The sequence below is a fragment of the Pezoporus occidentalis genome, unplaced genomic scaffold (assembly GCF_034315485.1).
Source record: "Pezoporus occidentalis ecotype Australia unplaced genomic scaffold, CSIRO_AGI_Poc_V1 ctg4, whole genome shotgun sequence".
In the NCBI taxonomy this organism is placed as follows: Eukaryota; Metazoa; Chordata; class Aves; order Psittaciformes; family Psittacidae; genus Pezoporus; species Pezoporus occidentalis.
In genome coordinates, this window is record NW_026915724.1 from 18942712 (window position 1) to 18966231 (window position 23520).

At 41.3% G+C, this 23520-nt stretch overlaps 1 long non-coding RNA gene across 1 annotated transcript in view; it reads right to left on the bottom strand.

Moving 5' to 3' along the window:
* LOC134171157 (uncharacterized) overlaps positions 1-23290 on the bottom strand; it is a 56610-nt gene extending 33320 nt beyond the window's left edge. The window contains exon 1 of the long non-coding RNA XR_009967519.1: positions 23186-23290. This is a non-coding gene — a long non-coding RNA (uncharacterized LOC134171157). The remainder of the gene's footprint in view (positions 1-23185) is intronic.
* Between the last annotated feature and the right edge of the window lie 230 nt (positions 23291-23520).

Here is a 23520-nt window from a genome sequence, read left to right on the forward strand (position 1 = left end):
TTTTAAATATATTTTCCACTCCCTTTTCTCCATTAACTTAATGAAAATTAACTAATATATACCTATACAATTTCTGTCATTAAAACAGATAAATTATGTATAAGATCTACCTAAAGAGATTTTTTCTCTTTTAAAAAAGCCTAATTAAATACACAGAGGTAATTTGTAGAGGAGGAGGGCATATATACGTAAGCATACCTTATTCAGAGAGTGCTGTGTTAGAAATGTTAGAAATTCAGAAATGCAGCAACACCACAGTCCTTTCAAAATGAGGATGTTTTATGTTTAACCAGTGTCAACCAAATATATTTTGAATATGTTTTGTGTGAAGAATATCCTTCTACTTGGATGTATATTTATGTGCATGTGTGTGTATGTTACAGTTTTATTTCAATCTCTCAAGTGAGGACACAAGGCTAGTTTGGATACTTTCCAAGTCTGAAAGCTATACCTTTAGAATGGACTTCAGTGCAGCTATGCTCTGTTTAAATTTGTTATTTGGTTAAACACTACCTCATTACAGTGGTCTTGAGTGGTTCATGTCATTGGATTTCACTCCATCCTTTTCCTTTTACAAGACTGAGCAAACAAAAACTGAATGTGTGAGTCAGATGGTTTAAAAATAGTCAAACATTTCAATTTGCAAGTAATTTTGGGCCTCTAAGAGCCCACTTTTGTTTGTTTTGATGGCAAGGAATTTATCTGACAGCAACATACTTCTATTGAACTGTTGGCCACAATAAAGTTAAATAATATTTTTCAGTGCAGCTGCCATCTGCTGTGTTGTGTCATCTCATACTGAAAGGTCCCCAGGCAAGCAGCAGCAACGACCCATGAGTCAGAAGCACGAATTGGTATCAGGCAGTGGAGAGTAATGACTAAGGGAAAGATGGAGGTACTGAGTATCCTTATCAGCCACTGCATTTCACTGTGACTTTGAAAATCCCAGCTGACAGTAACAGGTTGGATTCACTTTTTTGCCTTTTTGCCTTTTTAGAGTTGTAAATCCGAAAAGTAGATGTGAAAAGCCCTTGGCTTGGCCTGATGGTACCACCCAGGGACATCTACTCAAGAGGCACAGCACTGGCTGGGCATCCATCACATGCTCCCCATCCATGCACAACCAGAATAACAAAAGATGAGCCCCACATAGCAAATTCTTTGCTGGAAAGCATTTCTTTGTTAGAAAAACTAGAAGTCATGGTTCCCCTGGTTCTCCTTGAAGGGAAGACTACCCTGCTGTGCTCTGGTACAATCCCCATCTGCTGCATAAAACTCACCCATGGCTCAGGAGAAGCAGTGGGACACATGCTCTGCCCACTCTGGGTATACAGCTATTCTGCAACTTTGCCTCACTGAACACTTAATTATGCCAACAAGGTGTTGCCTAATGCATTAGGGATGGTAACTAGTTTTCTTCAACCAGTATTTTACTGCATGGTTATTAGGGCAGTATTTTTGGATTAAAAGAGATTTGGTCTCCAGTTCTCTCAGGCAAGGAAAAACACTGAATTTGGTGACCTTTTTGCTCAGTTAAGCGCTCCCCACTACAGCTAGACAGCAAGCATGCTGCCTTTACTTAATGTGCTCGGCAGTACTTGACTGTCTGGGTTTGCAGACCCAGCTCCAGATAAAAGTTCAGTTTGTGAAAACTACTCCTACATGGTACCTTCCTCCATCTGAATAAGATACTTCAATGTGTGCATGATGCTATGTGGATACCCTCCAGCTTGATCTGTACAAACTGGTAGGGCTACACAATAGAAACCAGGGCATGCATAGGTGCCTGCTTAGTTTCTACATGTGGTAGGGCAAAGCTGTGTAGGACCTATTCGCACTGTTCTCTGTGACCATTGAATTTTCAAATCAAGGGTCAATCTGGTATTCAGATTCTCTGAAATACTGAAGTGTTTGATTACTATGAGACTGGAGCAAGCAGCTCTCCAGACATCCATCCAGGCTACTGGCTGGGCTAAGGATGTCCATTAGGCAGAAAGGTATCTGAAAGTCAGAGATTTCTTCAGGTATCTGTTCTATGGAATAATTAACTATATTGAAGTGAAAGGTAAAACAGATGCATGAACCACTCTCGTTTTCCAGTCGTGTCCAAGAAAACAACTTTGTTTTGATTAATGAGATATAATTAGACAAATCAATGCAGAGGTGCTATGTAATTGTTTTCTTGGCATATGTTGTTACTCACTGTCATGTCATATAGGCACATTAGGAAAAAAAAGAATTAAATAAAAAAGAAATCAATGTTGTTTCATTTTTTATTGCATGGAGAGAAAATGAAATTTAGAGGAAGTGGGTGTCTTGAAAAAGGAGGAGGAATATAAAAAACTCTGAACCAGAGAAATAATGTTTGAATTAGATTTATTCTGTGCCATTCATCAGGAGAGATGGAGAAAGAGATTAGATTATTTAATTATGCTTTAATGTAGATATCTCAGAAGTCATATTAGAGAATTGCAATAGATGGGGAGGAGTAATCCAGGAAATGGATCCTAATATTGACTCATCTACAGTCTTAACTGGCATATACCTGTGATGTTCAAACTGTGGTGACCAATTATATCAGGGAGAGTCTTTTCTGGACATTATTGAGACATGAAGAACCCTAGTAGATAAATTAGGCAATGTGGAAGGCATCCTGTGTTAATCAGGGTAAGTGTGGGAGATGCAGTTAGAAAAAGGAGTTTTGGAATACCTGATGGTACCCCAAAGGCAGTACTATTATAGTTCAAAACCTGAAAAACGGAATTAACATGATGTGAAGATAAGTTAAGAAAAAGCTTTAGTACTGTCCTGGGTTCAGCAGTAGCAGTCATTTTTCCCCTTCTTGGTAGCTGGTGCAGTGCAGTGTTTTGACTTTCAGCTCGGGAACAGAGCTGATAACAAGCGATGTTTTGGTTTGGCCAAGGACTTTGTGAGCCTCATGCTCTGCCAGGGAGGAGGGGGAGCCAGGAGGAAGCAGAGACAGGACACCTGACCCAAACTGACCAAAGAGGTATTCCATACCACAGCACGTCATGCCCAGGATGTAACTGGGAGTTAGCCGGAAGGGCTGGGAGACTGCAGGGCTGGAGGAGGTATCGGTCAGAGCTTGGTCGGGCTGGGGGGGGGCGAGTTATCGGTCGGCTGGTGGTGAGATGATGTATTCTCTTCCCTTGTTATTTCCTTTATCATTATTATCATTGGTGGTAGCAGTAGTGATTTGTGTTATACCTTAGTTACTAAACTGTTCTTATCTCAACCCATGGGAGTTGCATTCTTTTCGATTCTCCTCTCCGTCCCTCCGAGAGCAGGGGGAGGGCAAGAAAGGGGGGGAAGTGAGCGAACAAGTTACCTGACTGGGTTTAAACCACGACAAGTACATTTAAATTTTATCATATTTTTCTGGTGCCATGCCTTGATCAGTGAAATAAACTTAAAAAAACCCAAAAGAGAATCCAACCTGACCTGTTAACAGAAATCTCTGTACTCTCTGTCCCTAAGAAACTACTGTGTAGGGAGTAATGTCCTGCAAATGGTGTTTAGAAAACTTTTCTCAAGCATGAAAAAATCTCTAGCAAATGTCTGTAATTCTTATAACAAAGGGTTTAAATCGCAACAAAGGGCTTCTATTTTCTTCTCTGAATCACTGCAGATTAGCTACTGCCATTATTTACGCTGGAAATTCCAGTGTGATTCTGTGACTCTGTAAAATTAGTGTTTATCTCAGTGGCCAATCTAAGCAGCTCGGTCTGAGAGTAAGATTTCATGGGCAGGACGAAAGAAGACTCTCTCCCTTTCTTCATCCCTCTCTCCTTGACTTATTGGTGTTGCGTCCTTTATCCTTCTTTCCCTCCCTCTCCTCCTTTCCTTCCCTCCTTTCTGTCATCCTTCACCTTTTTTGTGTCCTAAGGCAGACCACATTTTTTCACCCTGGGAAGCAAAGGGAAGAAACAGAGATCAGATCTTGCAGCCTCCCTGACCCTCTCAGCCCACTTTGGAGTGTTGTTGCTGCAACTCACACAAAATATGTCCAGTCTATCACATCTCCTGTCAGCTCCAAGCAGTTTTTATTTCTCTTCTGATGCACCACCAAAGGTAACACAGGCTGATGTGCTCTGGGCTTGGGCACAGGTTCCAAAGGATGGAAAAATACCTCTCCGGGGAAGAAAAGAACTATAAACAATTGTTCCCAGTGATCTAATACCAAATGGCAATGTTCCATTTGTTATTTTTATTCCTGACTATGGGAGGACTTTGTGGAGGAATAGGAAATGACAGGAGAAAATGAATAGCCTATCAAGTAGTCTGAGTACTAAAGCATACAATGTGCTGCTTCACCATCAAATTCATCACTTACTTTACATCCATATACATCTTGCAAACAGAAAAGGCATACTGGGAGCCAGCCAACAGAAGAACATGGCAGTTACTAATTTCTGCTTTTATGCTTGATTTTATACGGCATGACTTAGTTTCATTGACTTTGATGGGGCTGCTCTATGCCAAAACTTAAACACATTTGTAGGACTGAAGTTTTATTCAGAATACTAATCCAGAAACCTACTTAAAACCTCAAACCATTACTAGAGGGTATGATTTGTGAAAAATAACTTTCTACAACTTTAGAAAGCAAATATTTCAGAAAAAGGAAGAAAATTAAATTAGCCTTTCTCATTTACAACTTAGTTTCTGTGTACAAGCCTTATTACAGCAGATCCAGCCTTGCAAAGAACTGTATAATTAGCTTTTTTCCTCAATTAGGAGATTGTAAGGTTGCCAAAGAAAACATATTTTGAGAGTATCTTTTATCACATGATTAAAGATCACATATATCCATGCCTATAATGAGGAGCTCATGTGCTAATGTTCTGTAGTGGTCCAAAATTTACAACTGCAAAAACCTTTGATGTATCACTAATTGGTTTTAGCACCATAGATTAGGTGCTGAAATCAGTAGTCAAGAAATTGTGAGTAGTAGGTGGAGAAGGGATAATTCTGATTCTCACCATATGCTTTGAGAAATTTAAATCCTTACAGCGTAAGTAGAAAAAGGAGACAGAACTTGTTGCTTTTTTATTTTTAAGAGAGTCTCATAGATTATCTGTATGATCCAAAAATATGCTTTATTCTAAATAATTAAAAAATCTCCATTTCACAGTTTTTATTTTTGTAGAAACAACACCCATCTCGCCTGCAATATGCTGTGCATTCTAACACCTAATGTGTGGAGAAGAATGTAGTAACAGGGGAAATATATCTGCATAACATGTGAAAAGTGCCAAACCTTGAATTAATTCAGACACTGTATCACAAAATAGCAAATTCTAACTATAGACTTCATCTACACCATGCAGAAACAGGAAAGGAAGGCAAGTGATGTGGCACATTTTCTTGTAATGGTGGTCCACGTTGCACCTTTGATGGCTTGGTGATAAGGATTTATTATTCAAACAGTAATGAAAATCATTGGTGGCATTGCCTAAGGTTTACTGGCAAGCTGTGAAGACAGATCTCTATTCTGTGTTGAAAGCTACAGGGCTGGTCTACGCAGAGGAAACTATAGAGGCACGTTGCAGTAGACATGATCTTTGGGTTTAAAATATGCTAAAATGTTCTGTGTTTGTTTTTCTTAGTGAAAATTGTGTGATTTGAATCATTCTACACAAGCATGCACACACCCCTTTCCAGTGTGCCTTGTTCTTGTTACCCATTTATTCCTGCAACTCACAATTTTGTGTTTACAGCAAAGGTATGGTAAAGTTTATCTCAATATTCTTTAATTATTAAAACCCCCAAACCATAGCCTTAAAAAAGAAACAATTCAAGAACCTTTCTGCTCTGCTTTGCCACAATGTCTTTATTTAAACCAACAAAAATAGATTGAATTTTTAATGTTTAATTTAACTTTGCAAGTTATTTTCAAGCCTTGTTTTGTTTTCTTGTGTGCACGTGTAGAAATTGAGGCACACAGGGTTTTATTTTTTTATTGCATTTTTATTATAAGTCATTATTATATATTTATATATAATATATAATTTATATAAAAATACATAATGAATATATATTGATTATAATTTTATTATAAATGGGCTTTCTTTGCATGCCAGTGACAATCCAAGGTGCTACTCATTGTAGCACGCTGACCTAAAGCATATCAGGACTCCAACCATTCACTCCAAGGATTTTCTCTCTATTGAAATTAAAGGATAAAAGTGATTGCAAATCTATGTTAGACCAAGGTGATGACCTTTTCTGCTGCTAAACTGTTAGTGTAAATGGGAATCAGGTCTACCATTTACATTTGACAGTCCTGTTCAGAAGTGTCACTCAGGACTTCCAGCTTCTTTCTTTTAGTAAACACTATTTTTAATGTTACTTTAAAGGAATAAAAGTGGTAAGACAAAATGCAGAACATTGAATTAGGTTTCCCTTAAAAGTGAATTATAGGGTGTCCTCCTTTGATGGCAGGGTGAAAGCTGAAAGCAACAGTGATATCTACCACTTTGGCCTTGATTCAGATTCTTTCTACTGACTTTGATTGTGTCCTGAAAGTGCAGTTTGCTTCGTTGCTTCTCCACTTTGGTGTAGTTCACTAATTTAACATAAGACCTTCATACATTTTTCACATACATTTTTCACATACATTTTTCCCAGCTGATATCTTTTCCTCTCAGCAGCAGGGCACCGCAGTCTTACGTCAAACAAATCTTCACCGAAGTAATTTTTCATCATCATTACTCTCTTTGCATTTCCTAATTTTAAAATGCAGCCTTCTCCTCCCCTCCTCTCCATCCCCAATTTCTTTAAATGCACACTTAAAAAACATTTGTCTCTACCTGTGACAAGGTCATTATTGTTGGAACAACGCAGGTAATTTCTTTACACAGTGATGGTTGCAGCATCTTACAGGTTACTCATAAATTGTAGAGCTTCTCATGATACCCTGCTATATGAATGGGACATCCCACACATAGGTGTTGCTTTGCCACAAAGAGAATCATTGGAAGTGATAGAAAACACCCATTGTTTCACATTCCTATGGAACAGTTGTGGGTTGTGGGGATTTTTTGTTTGGTTGTTTTGGGGTCTTTTTGGGTTTGTGGTTTTGTTGGGGTTTTTTTTTGTTTGCTCATTTTTGTGGTGGTTTTTTGGTTTGTTTGTTTTTGGGGGTTTGCTGGTGTTGTTTTGTGTTTTTTTGTTTTTTGTTTTTTTTTTATAGATGCTGTACAAACAGTATATAGAGGCTTAAACATAGACTAACAGAGTCATTGTGGTTGGTTGATAAAGACCGCATGGTAGAATGAAATTGTTTCTACTGGAAGCAGAATGGATTCTATTTCCCTTGAGTAGTCTTACATTACTTCAGGCTGATCTGTTCAGTTTTTCAGTTTTGCTCTGTCACTGTTAGAGCCATGGTACCTGAGCTGAGTTTGGCACTGGCTGTTTTCCTCTGGCTGACTTTCACCTGGTCGCACTGATGTGCTGGGTACTAACATGCTGGTGCTGATGCTCATTAACAGGGCAGCATCTGGCTCAATAGGCAAGGGTACAAACAAACACCCACAAGGTGTTTACTCCTCACAGCTTGGGGGTGGTGCTTGGGTCAGCAAGCTTTCTTACATTTTCTCCACTTGCTTATCATAAAAGGTTCTGCTCAGGAGTAGTGAATCCTTATTCACAGATTTGCTTGCTTTCCCAGATCCCTTTGAAGTTGGCTGTAAACCTGGCTGTGGATTGCTGATTCAAAGGTAATTTTGCTCTTTCCCGTCACCAAAGATCGAGTATCCCTGGTAATGTCCTTTGACTGTTAGGCTGGATCACACAGGGCTGACCCAGGAGATCAGAATCCCTTTTTCTTCTCAAGACTATAGCAGAGAAGTGTGTCTATTATATTGGGCTTTACAGTGAAATTGTAAAGAGCAGAGGAAGCAAAATTATCACAGTAGACATGACTCTTGTTGAATCCTTAGACATAACTTGTTTCTGAGATTTGCAGTAAAAGAAAGCACTTAAGATACTTTGGAAACATGTTATTTGCAGTTGAAAATTATTGCCTGTAACTTACGTATCCAGGCTAACAAAAATGATGTCTTTATTCCAACACTATTGATGTCAGTTCATAACTTAAAGTGATGCTATTCACACCACCTATCCCAGATTAGGTCAGATACATTACTCAGGTGCAGCTAAGAGTACTGAAAATATGCGCTCCAGCTCCTTTTACAGTTCCTGGGAGCTGAATGTGCTCCCAAGAGGCTGCTGGAAGCACGGACAAGGTGTTTTGAACAAACCATGACTATTCAAACATCATTAGAGGAAAATATTTTGGGAGCTTCAGCAGAGATTTACAGCCTCTGGAGAGCAAAAGTATCACAAATATTGAGATATTGTAATTAACTCCTTGTCTGTGCACAGAGCAAGGCTAATGTGCTTGGAAGGAGAGAAAATGATGCAGGCAACAACAGCAAAAAAAGAAAACTGCAACCCAAATATAAACATTAATGTCTCAGGAGGTATTTGTGATGGAGTATATCTCTTTCTTTAACACCAATATTCTTTTGAATACAAACAGTTGTGAATTAACAGATTTGCATAGGTCAAACAGAAACAGAAATTGCATTAAATCTTAAATGCAGCAGTTAATATGTGCAGGGAGGATATTAAATATGAGCTTGGTAATGGAGCAAGGTCTGTATGAAGAAGAGTTAATATTGTTACCAAAGAGTACCAGTTTGATGTAAATCGCCGTTCCACAACCACTGACTGTGGTAGCTGGTGCAGTGCTGTGTTTTGACTTCCAGCCTGGGAACAGTGCTGGTGAAACCGACATTTTCAGTTGTTGCTAAGTGATGTTTACCCTGACCAAGGACTTTGTGAGGCTCATGCTCTGCGAGGGAGGAGGGGAAGCCGGGAGGAAGCAGAGACGGGGCACCTGACCCAAGCTAGCCATAGAGGTATTCCATAACACAGCACATGCCCGGGGTGGGGGGCAACTGGGAGTTACCGGGAAGGACACGGGCCTCTGGGTTGGACTCGTTTCTTGGCCGGTGGTATTGTATTCTCTTCCCTTGTTATTTTCTTTTATCATTATTGTCGTTGTTGGTGGTGATTTGTGTTGTACATTGGTTGCTGGACTGTTCTTGTCTCAAAATGTGGGAGTTGCACTCTTTCGATCCTCCTCTCTGTTCCTCCGGGAGCTGGGAAGGGGAGCGACCTGGGTGGGGGGGGGGGTGGTATTGGGCCTCGATTGCTCTCAGCCCGGCACCACTCACTGGGAGTGAGTGAACAAGCTGTCTGGCTAGGGTTTAAACCACGACAGTTCTTTTTGGCACCCAACATGGGGCTCGAGGGGTTGAGATAACGACAGATCTGTCCCGATTAATAGTCACTCGTCACAATGCTGATTTATTGGCCCTCAAGGTTGTTCCTCTTGATCTCACAGTTTCAGTATATCGTATCTTACGTCCATCCGGTATTTGCTGTATTAGTGTTTTTCAAGTGTGGGGCTTGGGCTAAGTTTTTTGTCTCATTGTACTTTATGGTAATGACTTGTAATACAACAGAATCATTGATCAGGAAACTGATCTGGCTTATGTTCCCAGTGTGGTCACCACCTTTATACTTTGGGAGGTATATAATAGAAGTGCTTAGCAATTACACATTTTTTTTCTCCTTCTCAGGTGCCCAACCTGTGAAGGAGACATCCTTTTACCCTCCCAATCCTCCCCCCAGACCATTTACATTTGAGAGTTTTGAAGTTTTTGAATGGCCTTTTAATGCTGTTGATGCTTGTTTGCTGATCGTGATGGGGATCACCATGCTAGCACGCATACAGAGTGTGTTTTGCCCACGACTGATTTCAAGAGTTAAGCAGAGTCAGGTTTGGGTCATGTCTGGGGTCAAACGACGATGTAGGAGGACCAAGAGATTTTCCCTGAGGCTGGACAGCCATGAGTGGCAGGGCGTGTGGGATAGTATGGGCAAGTATCTAGGTCAGTGGGCCCCTCCAATACTTTGGAATTTCACTACTGAACAACTGCAAAATCCAGAAGAATTAGTAAAACACTTAAATGAGGTGTGTGGTCATTCTGGCCCTACCAGAGATGGACAAATCATGGCAACGTGCTGGGGCTTGGCCTATGCTTACAGGGCCTTCACAGTATCACAGTATGCTGGAGATTGGAAGGGACCTCAAAAGATCATCTAGTCCAATCCCCCTGCCAGAGCAGGAACACCTAGATAACGTTACACAGGAATGTGTCCAGGCAGGCTTTGAATGTCTCCAGGGAAGGAGACTCCACAACCTCCCTGGGCAGCCTGTTCCAGTGTTCCGTCACCCTCACTGAGAAGAAGTTCCTTCTCAAGTTTAAGTGGAACCTCTTGTGTTCCAGTTTGCACCCATTACCCCTTGTCCTATCATTGTTTGCCACTGAGTAGAGCCTGGCTCCATCCTCGTGACATTCCCCCTTTATATATTTATAGACACTTATAAGGTCACCCCTCAGTCTCCTCTTCTCTAAACTATAAAGACCCAGCTCCCTCAGTCTTTCCTCATAAGGGAGATGCTCCACTCCCTTAATCATCTTGGTTGCCCTGCGCTGGACTCTCTCCAGCAGCTCCCTGTCCTTCTTGAACTGAGGGGCCCAGAACTGGACACAATATTCCAGATGGGGTCTCACCAGGGCAGAGTAGAGGGGAAGGAGGACCTCTCTCGACCTACTAACCACCGCCCTTCTAATACATCCCAGGATGCCATTGGCCTTCTTAGCCACAAGGGCACAGTGTTGGCTCATGGTCATCCTGTCGTCCACTAGGACCCCCAGGTCCCTCTCCCCTACACTGCTCTCTAGCAGGTCGTTCCCCAACCTATACTGGAACCTGGGGTTGTTCCTGCCCAGATGCAGGACTCTACACTTTCCCTTGTTATATTTCATCAAGTTATTCCTGGCCAACTCTCCAGCCTGTCCAGGTCTCGCTGGATGGCAGCACAGCCTTCTGGCGTGTCAGCCACTCCTCCCAGCTTAGTGTCATCAGCAAACTTGCTGATAGTACACTCAATTCCCTCATCTAAATCATTGATGAATATATTAAATAATACCGGTCCCAGTACTGACCCTTGAGGCACTCCACTAGTTACAGGCCTCCAACTAGACTCAGCCCCATAGACTACAACTCTCTGGCTTCTCTCCTTCAGCCAGTTCGCAGTCCACCTCACTACCTGGTCATCCAGTCCACACTTCCTCAATTTAGCCGTGAGGATGCTGTGGGAGACTGTGTCAAAGGCTTTGCTGAAGTCAAGGTAGACCACATCCACCGCTCTGCCATCCTCCATCCACCGTGTTATTTCCTCATAAAAGGCTAAGAGATTGGTCAAACATGATTTCCCCCTGGTGAAGCCATGTTGACAGCCTTGTTCAACACTATCCAGCACCTTCAAAAGGAAAAGAATGTCCCTGGATCTGAGGGCAAAGCAACAGTCAGCGCAGCTACTCCAGCTCCAGGCACAGCAGCTTCACCACCCCCAGCGACAAGTACAGTCACTACTCAAACTTTGGCTGCGATGAACAATGCAGCTACCCCAGTGGCAAGTAGAGCAGCTGCTCAAACTTCGACTGCAACAGACAGCGGGGTTACCCCAGCTCCAAGAACAGCAGCTACGCCACCACCAGCAACAAGTACAGTCGCTACTCAAACCACAGTGATAATTACTGCAGCCAAACCAGAGGACCAATTCTTACCAATATCGGTTGCCCCTGTATGCAAGGGCAAAAGCAAAAAAGAGGCAAGAAGGGTGAAGCAAGATGAAGAAACAATGTATTCACCACCTGGTCTAGCATCTGATCAGGAGTCATCATCACATGATGAAGAAGAAGAAGAAGAGGTAACTTCTCGACCTCGGACCTCAACCGAGCTACGGAATATGCGAAAAGATTTTACCTGCCAACCAGGGGAGCACATCATCACCTGGTTACTCCGATGCTGGACAGTGGGGCCGATGGTCACGAACTAGAAGGTACAGAAGCCAAGCAGCTGGGATCACTTGCTAGAGAAGGGGGAATTGACAAAGCAATTGCAAGAGAGAAAAAGTTGCTCAGTCTTTGGAGGCGGCTCTTGGCAGCTGTGAAAGAAAGGTTTCCGTACAAGGATGATGTTATGAGTCGTTCGGCCAAGTGGGCTACTATAGACAAAGTCATCCAGCCTCTGAGGGAATCAGCCATTGTAGAGATGATCTATCACATCAAGCCGAATAACGGGGATACACCCATAGATCCAGATGAAGTTGAATGTACACGACCCATGTGGCGAAAACTTACACGGAATGCACCGTCATCATATGCCCATTCATTGGCAACAGTAACCTGGAATGACATAGTACCACTGACAGTGGATGACATGGTTCATAAACTCCGAGAGTTCGAAGACAGTCTCAACCCTTCCATCATCTTAGCTGTGGAAAAACTGTCCCAGGACCTCAAACAATTGAGGGACGATCTATCTGATTTATCCAGCTCCTCACGTGTACCAACACACGTCTCAGCTATTAACAAAAGGCGTCCTATTGTTCAAGAGAGGAGATACAGGAGGTATACACCACGGGGTACCCTATGGTTTTACCTGTGGGATCACGGAGAAGACATGACAAAGTGGAATGGAAAACCTACTTCAGCTTTGGAGGAACGGGTGAGTGAAGACGGGAGCAAGGGCCAAGACTGATCGTCCCATGAGAGCTACGGCTTCAGTCTCTGGTGATCAGTTTCCCAGATGGAGTGGAAGAGCTGATTTTACTCCAGCTCCTGTCATAATGAAGAATAATCCCTTTTACCATGACTTAAGTGTCCAACACCGTGATGACCATTAGAGGGGCCCTGCCTTCAGCCAGGTGGAGCCTCGATTGCTCTCAGCCTGGCACCACTCGCTGGGAGTGAGTGAACAAGCTGTCTGGCTAGGGTTTAAACCACGACAATAGTGATGAAAATTGCACTACTGTGCCTGCAGATTTAAAAGTAAAACTTGTGTGAGCAGAGAGGGAGAGATTTCCCAAAATAGGGTGTGCAAAATATTTCCATTTTCTCTTTTTGAGGTGTTGTTGATTATTTTAGTATGAGAAAGATTTCAACTTTCTTCACTTGTGATGCTTGCCTCTGGATTTGCTGTGCTTACAGATCAACTTACCCTCAGTCGCCTATGGACATATCTCTGTGTTATATGTCAGAGCAAAGTTTGTATGAAAAAGCTCCTGGTAGTTGCTATTATTGAATAGCATCATAAACAAAATGGGAGCAAAGCTGTTGAACAGTGAAAACAAAAAGGAAGACCTTTGCAACTATAAAAAGACAATGCACCTGTTAAGAGTGGGAACAGAATATAAACCATTTTCTTTGTAATTGAGATGGAAATGCAAACACCACAGCCACCAGTGTTAAGCAAGGTGCTTTGAGCAACAGATCACCTGGTGATCTTCCTTCACCAGTAAATTGCAGCTCATTATTAAATGGCAGCCTCAGACCATTGCCTTTAGCATCTCCCCAGCTATGAGCTCAGCGACTATTGCAGTTCACAGGGAATCCTTCACTCAAGCATGAGCTACACAAGTCAACAACCACTTATGGCTCAGAAACTGATGGATCAGTTAGTTCTGCTGTACCTGCATAGATCAAAGACAAGAGGGATGTTGGATGCTAAATCTCATTCAGCAGCCATGTGTGACATGTTGTAAAACTGAAAAGCTTTTATCTTTTCCTTCCATTTTGGACCCAACAAGGTTCAGTGGGTAGCAGTGTGTGTCTTAAAATAGAAACAGAGCTGGTTCACTCTGATCCTGATGCAACACCAAAGAGCAAGCGGACTGTCAGTATTTAGACAATCCCAGTCCTTGGACCCTACCTGAATCTAAATTCTCTGTAGGGATGTGCAGTGACATTCTCTGATCTTCCCATCTCTGTGGAGCAGTGGAAAGAAGCACTTACATGTGTTACTGATGTCTAATCTTGCTGTCAGTTTTACAGAGGGTTTTTTCTCCAGTGCCAGGACATGTCACTGCTCCTGGGGTTTGCACAGCAGATACTGCAGCAAGCCTCATCTCTAATTAGACACCCATCCTCTGACACATTCCACTGCACAGGTTGTGGGAAACTAATTAAAAGAGCCTGTAATTGATAATTTAAGAAATAATGCAATTCGCCATAGTTAGAGTCTGTTATAGAACTCCTACTAGAGCTTTTCTTTTTGTTGCCATCCATATGTGACCTTGCCCAGTAGTTATTCCATTCTTTTGGCAGAAAAATATTAAGGGAAGAAGGAATGGACTGAATAAGCAATTGTTGTCTCATCACTGATCTCATGACTTTTTTAATATATTGACCTTGAAAGACTGGGTGAAGTAAAGGAATCAAGAGCAAGCTTCTCTTTTTATCACAAATAAGATGCAAATTATAATTTTATGTGGTGGCTAGCATTTTTAATGAATAATTTTTAACAGTTAAAAAAGTTTTTCAAAACTCTTAAAGTCCTAGTTTTTTTTTTTCCCAACAGTGAAATACAAATTAAAACTGTATTTTTTGATTTTGAAAGTCAACACATAAATTCTTTTAGTGTTTAGAACGTCATGTATTGTTTCACTTTTTTTTCTTTGCCTCATTTTCCCTGTGATAATTAGGGAAAGACAACAAGGGAAATGAAAAAATCCTGACATTTTTGTAAGTTCTTGACTAAAGAAAATCTCAGAACTTGAAACAAATGCAAAAATCTATTTAACAAAAAAGACAATTTTCAATTTCAAGATGTTTCTGAATGGAAAACATGAAAAACTCAAATTATTACTACCTAGTGTTATTGAAAAAGTGTTTCAAGCTTTGTTGTTAAGACAAACTTTACTGCTATATATTTTTGAGCAAATTGTTTTTGAAAGTGCTATTGAAATTATTTTCTTAATACTACATATCTGTAGTAAGAGATGCCAGAGAGGGCTATGTGCCTGTCTAATGGTGGCTTGAAACCACATATTATAAAACATACCATATATGAGATAGATCAAATAATTGAAGTGTAAGAAGTGTTACACTCTTTCTGCAACTGAGTACACTCATCCTAACAAAAAAACTCCAACACTGAGACTACTAACACCGTCTTTCACAAAACCTCTAGTGTCTTTGCTGGTCTAGACTATGTGCACACACTTCCACTGAAGTCAGTGAGAGCTAAGATGGTTGGCTTTGGAACATCAATAAACTTTCATAAATGACATCATTATTCTGAATGCTCATTGGTAAGTTCAAAAGTTGAATTTCAGAAATGTACATTTTAACTTTAAATGTTTAGAGTTTAGATTTTGGTTTGAAAAATTTGGCTCATACTCCCAGTGGGAGGGAAGGGTGTATGAACTCTTCCCCTAGTAGACTTAAAAATATTTAAGAAATGTTGAAAAAATCCTTTAATCTACAAAAATAGTTCTAAGAGATGCTTGCCTAACAAGATGCAGTGGAAACCACAGTGTGGATGTGCAAACATTACACAGTATTTTTATGAGTCTTAAATAACTAATGATAGCTTACCTAGAGATGGTCTTAGTCTCCTACCAAAACCACAGTGGAGCTCCAGGGAGCAGTGATATGATAGATTAGGAATTCAAAAAGGTGCTAAATCCCAACCTAGTTTGATTAACTTATTCAGTAAGTGGCCTTGGGCAGGTCATTGTAAGACCATACTCCTCTTCCAGTCTGTATAAAGAATGTGCTAAGAATCATAACCACACTTTAAAAAAGCCTCAGGTTTCTAAGATGGCTTTTTTTTTTCCCCCCAATAAAATTTGAAGTAGCGAAAGAAAATCCTTCATCCTAAATGTATTTGCAGCTTAAATACGAAGTCCATTATTTTCCTCATTTTCAGCTGATACCACAGAAGAATGAAATTATTGCTTTTTGTCAATATATGACATGATCTGTCAGTGCACTTTAATAACTGATATCAACTGCAGCAGAAATTACAGATTTCAGTGTATTTTCCACGGTATACCCACTAATATTTTCACCTTTATATTTGCATTAAAAACTGAATTTAGCTATAACAAGAATTTTGTATGTGTCTACAGGCAAGATGCTGATCTGTCATGTTATAAAAATACCCTTCTCAGTACCCTCTCTGGAAAGAGGCTGATAAGCATGCCACGACCATGTCCTGACTCTCGCAGTGATGCTCACTGTCTTTCGGCATTTGTTGTATTGAGATACTGCAGCATGAATGTCCATGCCTTTTTTCAGCAGTGTGACTGAAAATGGGAAATAACTTTTGCATCCTCCACATCTTTTAAAAGTAAACAAGAATTTACTATCTACTCAAATGACCAGGCATGGTAAAAGAAAGGCACTTCACCAGTAAGGGCATTAATCTAGGGATCTGTGTCCTACTCTGCCACAGACATCCCTTGTAACCTGAGAAAAAGCATTTAGTCTCTCTTTGTCTCAGTTCTGCATCTGCCAGGGATATAGTAGGCATTTCATGGCCTCATGTTTTTTTTGTCAAGATAAACGTATTACAGTACTGGGATTCTGACAAGAGTGTCCCTATAATCTATTCCACAAAGAAACTACAACTAAGAAAATAATGCTAGTGGAATGATAGAAATGCAGTCAAATGAGAAGGGAAAATTGCAAAGAAATATACATCTATTACATATTTTTTCCTAGCAACATTTAGCCTAATTTCAGATTTAGCCTAATTCAGGGGTTAACTGAAAAGTTAAGAGAAAGGGAGCACCCATTTTTATTCAAACTCATCGCAGTCAGTAAGAGTGTGCAGAGATAAAAATCAGACTCTCTAGCATCTTTGGAAAGATGTGTCATTGCTTTGAATGGGCAGTCACAGTCCACAGTAAGATGTGCCTCAAATTACATGACAACTTTTTGACATTGACTCCATCAATGACAGGAATAAATGTACATAGAGCAAGAATGGTCATGGTTTTTGATGCTACTATTGCATCCACCATGATATCAATGACTCTTTAAGTTTTGCAGAAACCTTTTCTGCTTTCTGGCATGGAAAAAGACCATGTTGGCAGGGCCTGGCATATTCTGAGAGACTGTTGTTGAGATGGAGTAATCAGATACCTTGTTTGAGTGTGAATATAAACCAAGTGTGTATATGTCACCACGTATGCAAAGATATAGAGGGCTCTACACCTGTACAGACCCGGCTGAAATTGCTTCTCTGAAACACTGAAGGAAGGAAGGAAGAAAGAAAGAAAGAAGAGCAGTCAGCATTCAGAGCAGAGGAAAAAGTTGACAAAAAGAAAAAAAAAAAAAGAGGTGTATCCTGTGAGGAATTCAAGTCTGGTTTGCCCATGATAGTTATTGGCGAGTGATCTCTCCCTGTCCTTATCTCGACCCATGTGGTTTTATTTTCTCTCTGCTATCCAGCTGAGGAGGTTGAGTGATAGAGCGGCCTCGGTGGGCACCTGACATCCAAACAGGGTCAACCCTCTACGCTTGGCTGACAAAAACATGTGTAAGTGCAGGGGCTGCCTGTGACAGTGTGACGATCTGAGCCCAAGCAAGAAGCAGAGCTGACAGAAAGAGCTCAAGCCTGTGTTCTCCAAAAATCAGTCCTGTGCAAGGAGCAGACATTGGTCAGTTTCCACATCACAGGGGACCTGAATGAAGTGTAGGCGACAAGGCAGACTGACACCTTGGCTATGGAAGTCATCTGTTGATCACATGGGTCCTGTATTGCTGCTGTGCAAGGCACAAAGCTAGGGAGACCTGTATTTATTACAGGGAGCTAGGCACTGTTACAATACTGGATGTCTACACAATGCCAGGAATAAATTAAATGACAGACTAAGCAGAGCAAAATATATAACCTCAGTAGACCATTCTACGGAGTCCTGGCAAACAGCCTTAGATGGTGCTACTCAATTAAATTAGCTTTCACCATTCACCAGGGTTCCAAGTGTTTAAGGTTATAGACACATTTCAGAGGCTTGTAAATAAATTAAGGGACATGTAAAAGTTTGGCAAGGAAATACTGATGAAGCAGTTGTTTATAGCGATAACAGAGACCTCACCCGTGAGAGAGCTGTGATCTCTCAAACCCAGAAACTAGCTTAAAAATTTAAGTATTTTCAAGATGTGACATCTTATTTCTGATGTAATATCTGGAATCAGGTGGGAAAAAATGATGTTCTTGCTTGCACTCTGGAGGTAATACCAGGTTGGCCTTGCCCCATGTAGTTATAATTGAGCTTTGCCACACTTACTGCTCTAGTCCCTGAGATAAACAAGCAAACAAACAAAAACTAAAATCCAAAAAGATGGCCAAAGCAGATGTAATCTTGCACTTATTTGACAAACCTGAATGGTGGGAATTCTGTGTTCTAAAAGGTGGTAAGGCATCTTACCTTCCTGTTAGCTGTGCTCTCTAGAAGCTACAAAGTTATCCTAAAGTTTAAAAATATAACTGTGCTGATTAAATGTGTTGGGGCTGAGAGCTGATCTGATGAAGAAGAGAAAAATCATACTGGTTGCTCACTGAGTGAAAAATAAAAATCTCTGGTAGTCAAATGGTATTGTAACATTTCTACAGGTTGAGCTACTAGAAAATCCATCCCTTTCCTCCTTGTTGAGCTGGTTTTGTCTGGGACAGAGTACATTTTCTTCAAAGTAACTGGTATGGGGCTGTGTTTTGGATTTCTGCAGTAAACAGCATTGATTACAGAGGGATATTTTAGTTATTGCTGAGCAGTGCTTACACTGAGTCAAGGCCTTTTCTGCTCCTCACACCACCCCACCAGTGAGCAGGCTGGGGGTGCACAAAGAAGTTGGGGTGGGATATGGCTGGGACAGCTGACCCTAACTGACCCAAGGGATATCCCATACCATACGGCCTCATGCTCAGCATATAGAGTTGGGGGAAGAAGAAGGAAGGGAGAATGTTCAGTGGTGGTGTTTGTCTTCCCAAGTAACCATTACATGTGATGCAGCCCTGCTTTCCTGAGGAAGGTGAACACTTTCCCGACCATGAAAAGTGGTGAACGAATTCCTTGTTTTGCTTTACTAGTGCTCACAGCTTTTGCTTTACTTATTAAGTTGCCTTTATCACAACCCAGTAGCTTTCGCACTTTTCTGATTCTCTCCCCCATCCCACTGTGGTCTATTGAGCAAGCGGCTGTGTGGGGCTTAGCTGCTGGCTGGAGTTAAACCAGGACACTTGTCTTCACAACAAACCAAATAGACAGATGCTAAATTCATGACATTAAGTACCACGTTTTAGCAGCACAATACAGAAATTGTTCTTTTGAGTGTACAAAACCCAAGGGTACATCTGCTGTCCTCAATGAATGATCCAGAGGGGGGAATAGGGGCTGTATCTTCAGATACAGAGTTCCCATTTCACTCCAAAAAGTGGGAAAAAAGGCTGTACAGAAATTTCTGTGCTAACATGAAGTGGCAGGTTCTGAGGCATTACTGCAGTTAAAAACATTGTACAACAGCATGCATTGCCGAATGAAGGTCAAAGGAGCATGTGCTTTGATTGCCAGGGGACCAGATCTCCTGTACAAAGCCTGGTCTGAGTGAAGAGGTTTGGGGATTGGGAAAAACAGTCAGTTGTTCAGGGGAAAAGAGTAAGAAAACTAAGATGCAAGATGTGCAGGATGGGAAATTGCAGCATGTTCTAATTAAGCTTAAGTTTTGCTTTCATTAAGGCAGAACTGGTTATTAACTGACAATATTTGTGTTAGGAATATTTTGGGGAGTTGAGTAAAGAACAGGTGATTTTGTTATCTTTGAGCTTTTTTTAAAAAGTCTTACTGACACTATTCCAAATGCTATTCATTATCTTCAATATACATGCACAAGATGTTTAGCTTTATTATATATTCACTTTATATGAAGCTATGTAGTAATTTTCCTTCAAAAACTGACTGAAACTTACAATTCAATAACCTGATCTTTTATATGAAATAGCTCAGAGCTTTTCCTCTGCAACACTTCCCTGAAAGTCCTTATCAGCTAGGGCTCTTACCTGCACTTCAGATGAGAATTAAGTTGGCATCAAGGAATAAAGGGATGGTAGTAGAATTATATATAAAATTGCTTCAGAATCTCCTTATCTATTACAGTGTCCTTCAGCATTATGCAGGACTGACCCCTTTCCGTGATAAAGGAGTGTTGCTTGTATGACCCATTTCAAGGAAAATTACATTTAAAGAATAAAAGGATACAAATGTTTTTTTTTAATAGTCCCCCTTTGTGTGTACTTTTGTTTTTTTTAGTACATTAGAATCCTGTAATGATCAAGGTGAAGATACTAGCTTAACACCCCCCCCCCCATCTTTCATAGAAAAAGTACAGCAGAGATTTTATATGTTGTATGAGACTGACTGAGCCTATGTCTTCTGGAAGTCAAGAAACACTGTAGACAGTTGGAAAGGTGCTGTTATAAAGTGAAGATAAAACTACAGAGAATAACATTACATAGTGATTTATTATGTGACTGTAACCTGTTTCTCTACTTGTGAGGTAGCAATACTCGACTGCTACAGCTTTTGCAGAAGCACTCTAATTCATAAATGTCATTAATAAGAATAACTTCACAAACCCATTTCATTAAAATTGTGCATTAGTCAGTGCACTGTACAAATGTTAATGGATTTGTCTCTTTGGACTGCTCATTTATAGTACCTTGTGAATACTCGGTACTTGAGATGCAGTAGCTCTCTGCAATTGGCTGGATAAGCCACATGGCAGTATTTTTTTCATGTGGCTTAATAAACGTGTTGGTGTACATATTGGTGCTTGTAAAAGTAAAATTTTATCACTATGAATATTCATGTATGTTATACTGATATTCTCTTTCTTTAAATAGCTGTGCCAGCAAAAATCTGTTTTAGTAATATTTGCAGAAAAGGAACTGATAAAAGAGACAGCATGTTGGAAGTAAATAATTTGAACATTTAAGGTAATATTCAGACTAAATATTTTGCAAGATTTACCTTAACCTTTCTTAAGAACAGCTTCCCTGTAAATGAATGGAGAGTTTCGCCTATACCTGCTTCTTTGCTTCTAGAGGGAAGTGCTGGAACCCTATTATCCCAACATATGTTGGCAGGTCTGGCCTATTGCACCTAGCAAACCCAGCCAGCTCTCCAGGGGACATCAGGCTGCAGGAAAATATCAAGAAAGGCGGCATATGTGGAGCATAAGAGGTGAAACAGAAAGCCTTTGTATTGCTTCTAATATACTCCCAAAATAGAAATTTCCTTCTCAAGCTGGCACATTCTGTAATCACGATTTTGACTATTTGACGTCTATTCTCTTGGTGCTGACCTTGCTCCCTACAGCTATCTGCAGTCCACTTTTCCTGCAATTTATAACAGATGTGGAGACATAAAACGAAATCACTTGCTTGCAAGTAAGCTTGGTTTTGGAGTCGATATGCTGCTGTAGCTGTGTCGTGGCTGCCATACTATATTTGACATTCTTGAGGCCCAGCATTTGTCCAGACAGTGACAAAAATCTATCCAATTGTTTGAAAATTCTGATTTCTAATAGGGATCTTTGGAGAGCAGGTGGACTTTTGTACCAGGGCATCCTCAATGTTATCGTCTGCCCTCCAGTTAACCTGTGATATTCAGTGTTGCAGATGGAGGGTAGGTAGATACCTGGGGCTCTCTTCCAGTCCCTCCTTGGAGGTGCTCCTGTTGAGCATTTGGTTGCTGCTCTGAGATTGGGGACCTGTGCCTTGGGGCACCCAGGTGTCAGTGGAGGAGGAACAAGGGGCATGGGTGGCTTCTGCTGCACCTCTGTAGTTGTAATGTCACATAGCCAGCTCCTAACAGTGAGATCAGAGTGAATCTCTATTAGCTGCACACAGACAGTTTATCTGAGCTTTACTTGCAACAACAAGTAATGTCCCAGTACCCTGGTAATGGTCATTTCCCTCACAGAAAGCCTCATCTCCAAATAACTGTGAGCAGTGTGAAATATGAAATCACCATGGGTAGCATGGCATACTTTTCCAGGCAGACTGAGTATTAATGTGAGGACTTTCTGATTTTTCTACATGGTGGAAGATATTTGGCCTCCAGAGATCAATGAGTTTCCAAACTGCATTGCCTGTCAGCTCTTCAAAGTTCCTACAGAACCCCAAATGCCCAAACCTCCTTCCCTAGATCTGCCAGCAAATGGGGTTCTCCTTCAGCAGCAACCAAGAGGGAATGCATGTGTGGCAGGGCAGAAGTAGCCAAAATCAGGTGCTGTATAGACAGTAATCTACTGAAATGCTACAGGAGTAGTCATGCCCTCCCGAGTCCATACTCCCTCCCAGAAGGAGCCTTGCTAAGCATGACCTGATACGCAGGACCATGCTGCCTGCCTGCTGCCCGGCGTCATCTGCTCAGGCAAGAGAATTTGAGTGAGCATGAGAATTAGGAGATGAAAGGCCACAACAGAAGAAAACGGGGTCTCAGAACTGAGAACTGCATTACATGAACTGTGCCTGTTTGTATACGCTTTCACTGTTAAAGCCAAATGCTTGTGAATTTGGGTATGGGAGGAACAACATAGCATCTCTTTTAGCTGCTGCCTCTCGGCTCTCGAATGTTTTCAGTTCACCAGAGAGATCACTGGCTAGGGACCACTGACCAAAGCAAATCCCTTTGACTTTGAAGCTGTCTAATTTGAGCATGTGCCTCTCCAGTTTTAGTTCATTACACAAGTTATTGATGTAAGAAATCTGCAAATATGTTATGTCACACACAAGGGCAACAGCATTGTCTGAAGAATGATCCCCTGTTTTTCTATAATCTTACATGCTACAGTCTCTCAATGAAATAAATCACTCCACAGGCAATGTATAATGCAGTCTAAAATATGATGGTTCTAACTGTAATCTAAATTGGATATACTGTTATTGCCCTCTTTGTCAGAGTATCAAGGGCTTAATAGTTTTCTTGAGAAACTGAACATGAGCCAGTTTCTGTGTGCACTTGCAGCCCAGAAAGCCAACCGTATCCTGGGCTGCATCAAAAAGAGCGTGACCAGCAGGGCAAAGGAGGTGATCCTGCCCTTCTGCTCTGCTCTTGTGAGACCCCACCTGGAGTATTGTGTGCAGTTCTGGTGTCCTCAATATAAAAAGGACATGGAATTGTTGGAACAAGTCCAGAGGAGGGCCACGAGGATGATCAGGGGACTGGAGCACCTCCTGTATAAAGACAGGCTGAGAAAGTTGGGGCTGTTCAACCTGGAGAAGAGAAGGCTGCGTGGAGACCTCATAGCAGCCTTCCAGTATCTGAAGGGGGCCTATAGGGATGCTGGGGAGGGACTCTTCATTAGGGACTGTAGTGATAGGACAACGGGTAACAGATTCATACTTAAACAGGGAAAGTTTAGGTTGGATATAAGGAGGAAGTTCTTTACTGTGAGGGTGGTGAGGCACTGGAAAAGGCTGCCCAGGGAAATTGTGAATGCTCCATCCCTGGCAGTGTTCAAGGCTAGGTTGGGTGACATGGTTTAGTGTGTGGTGTCC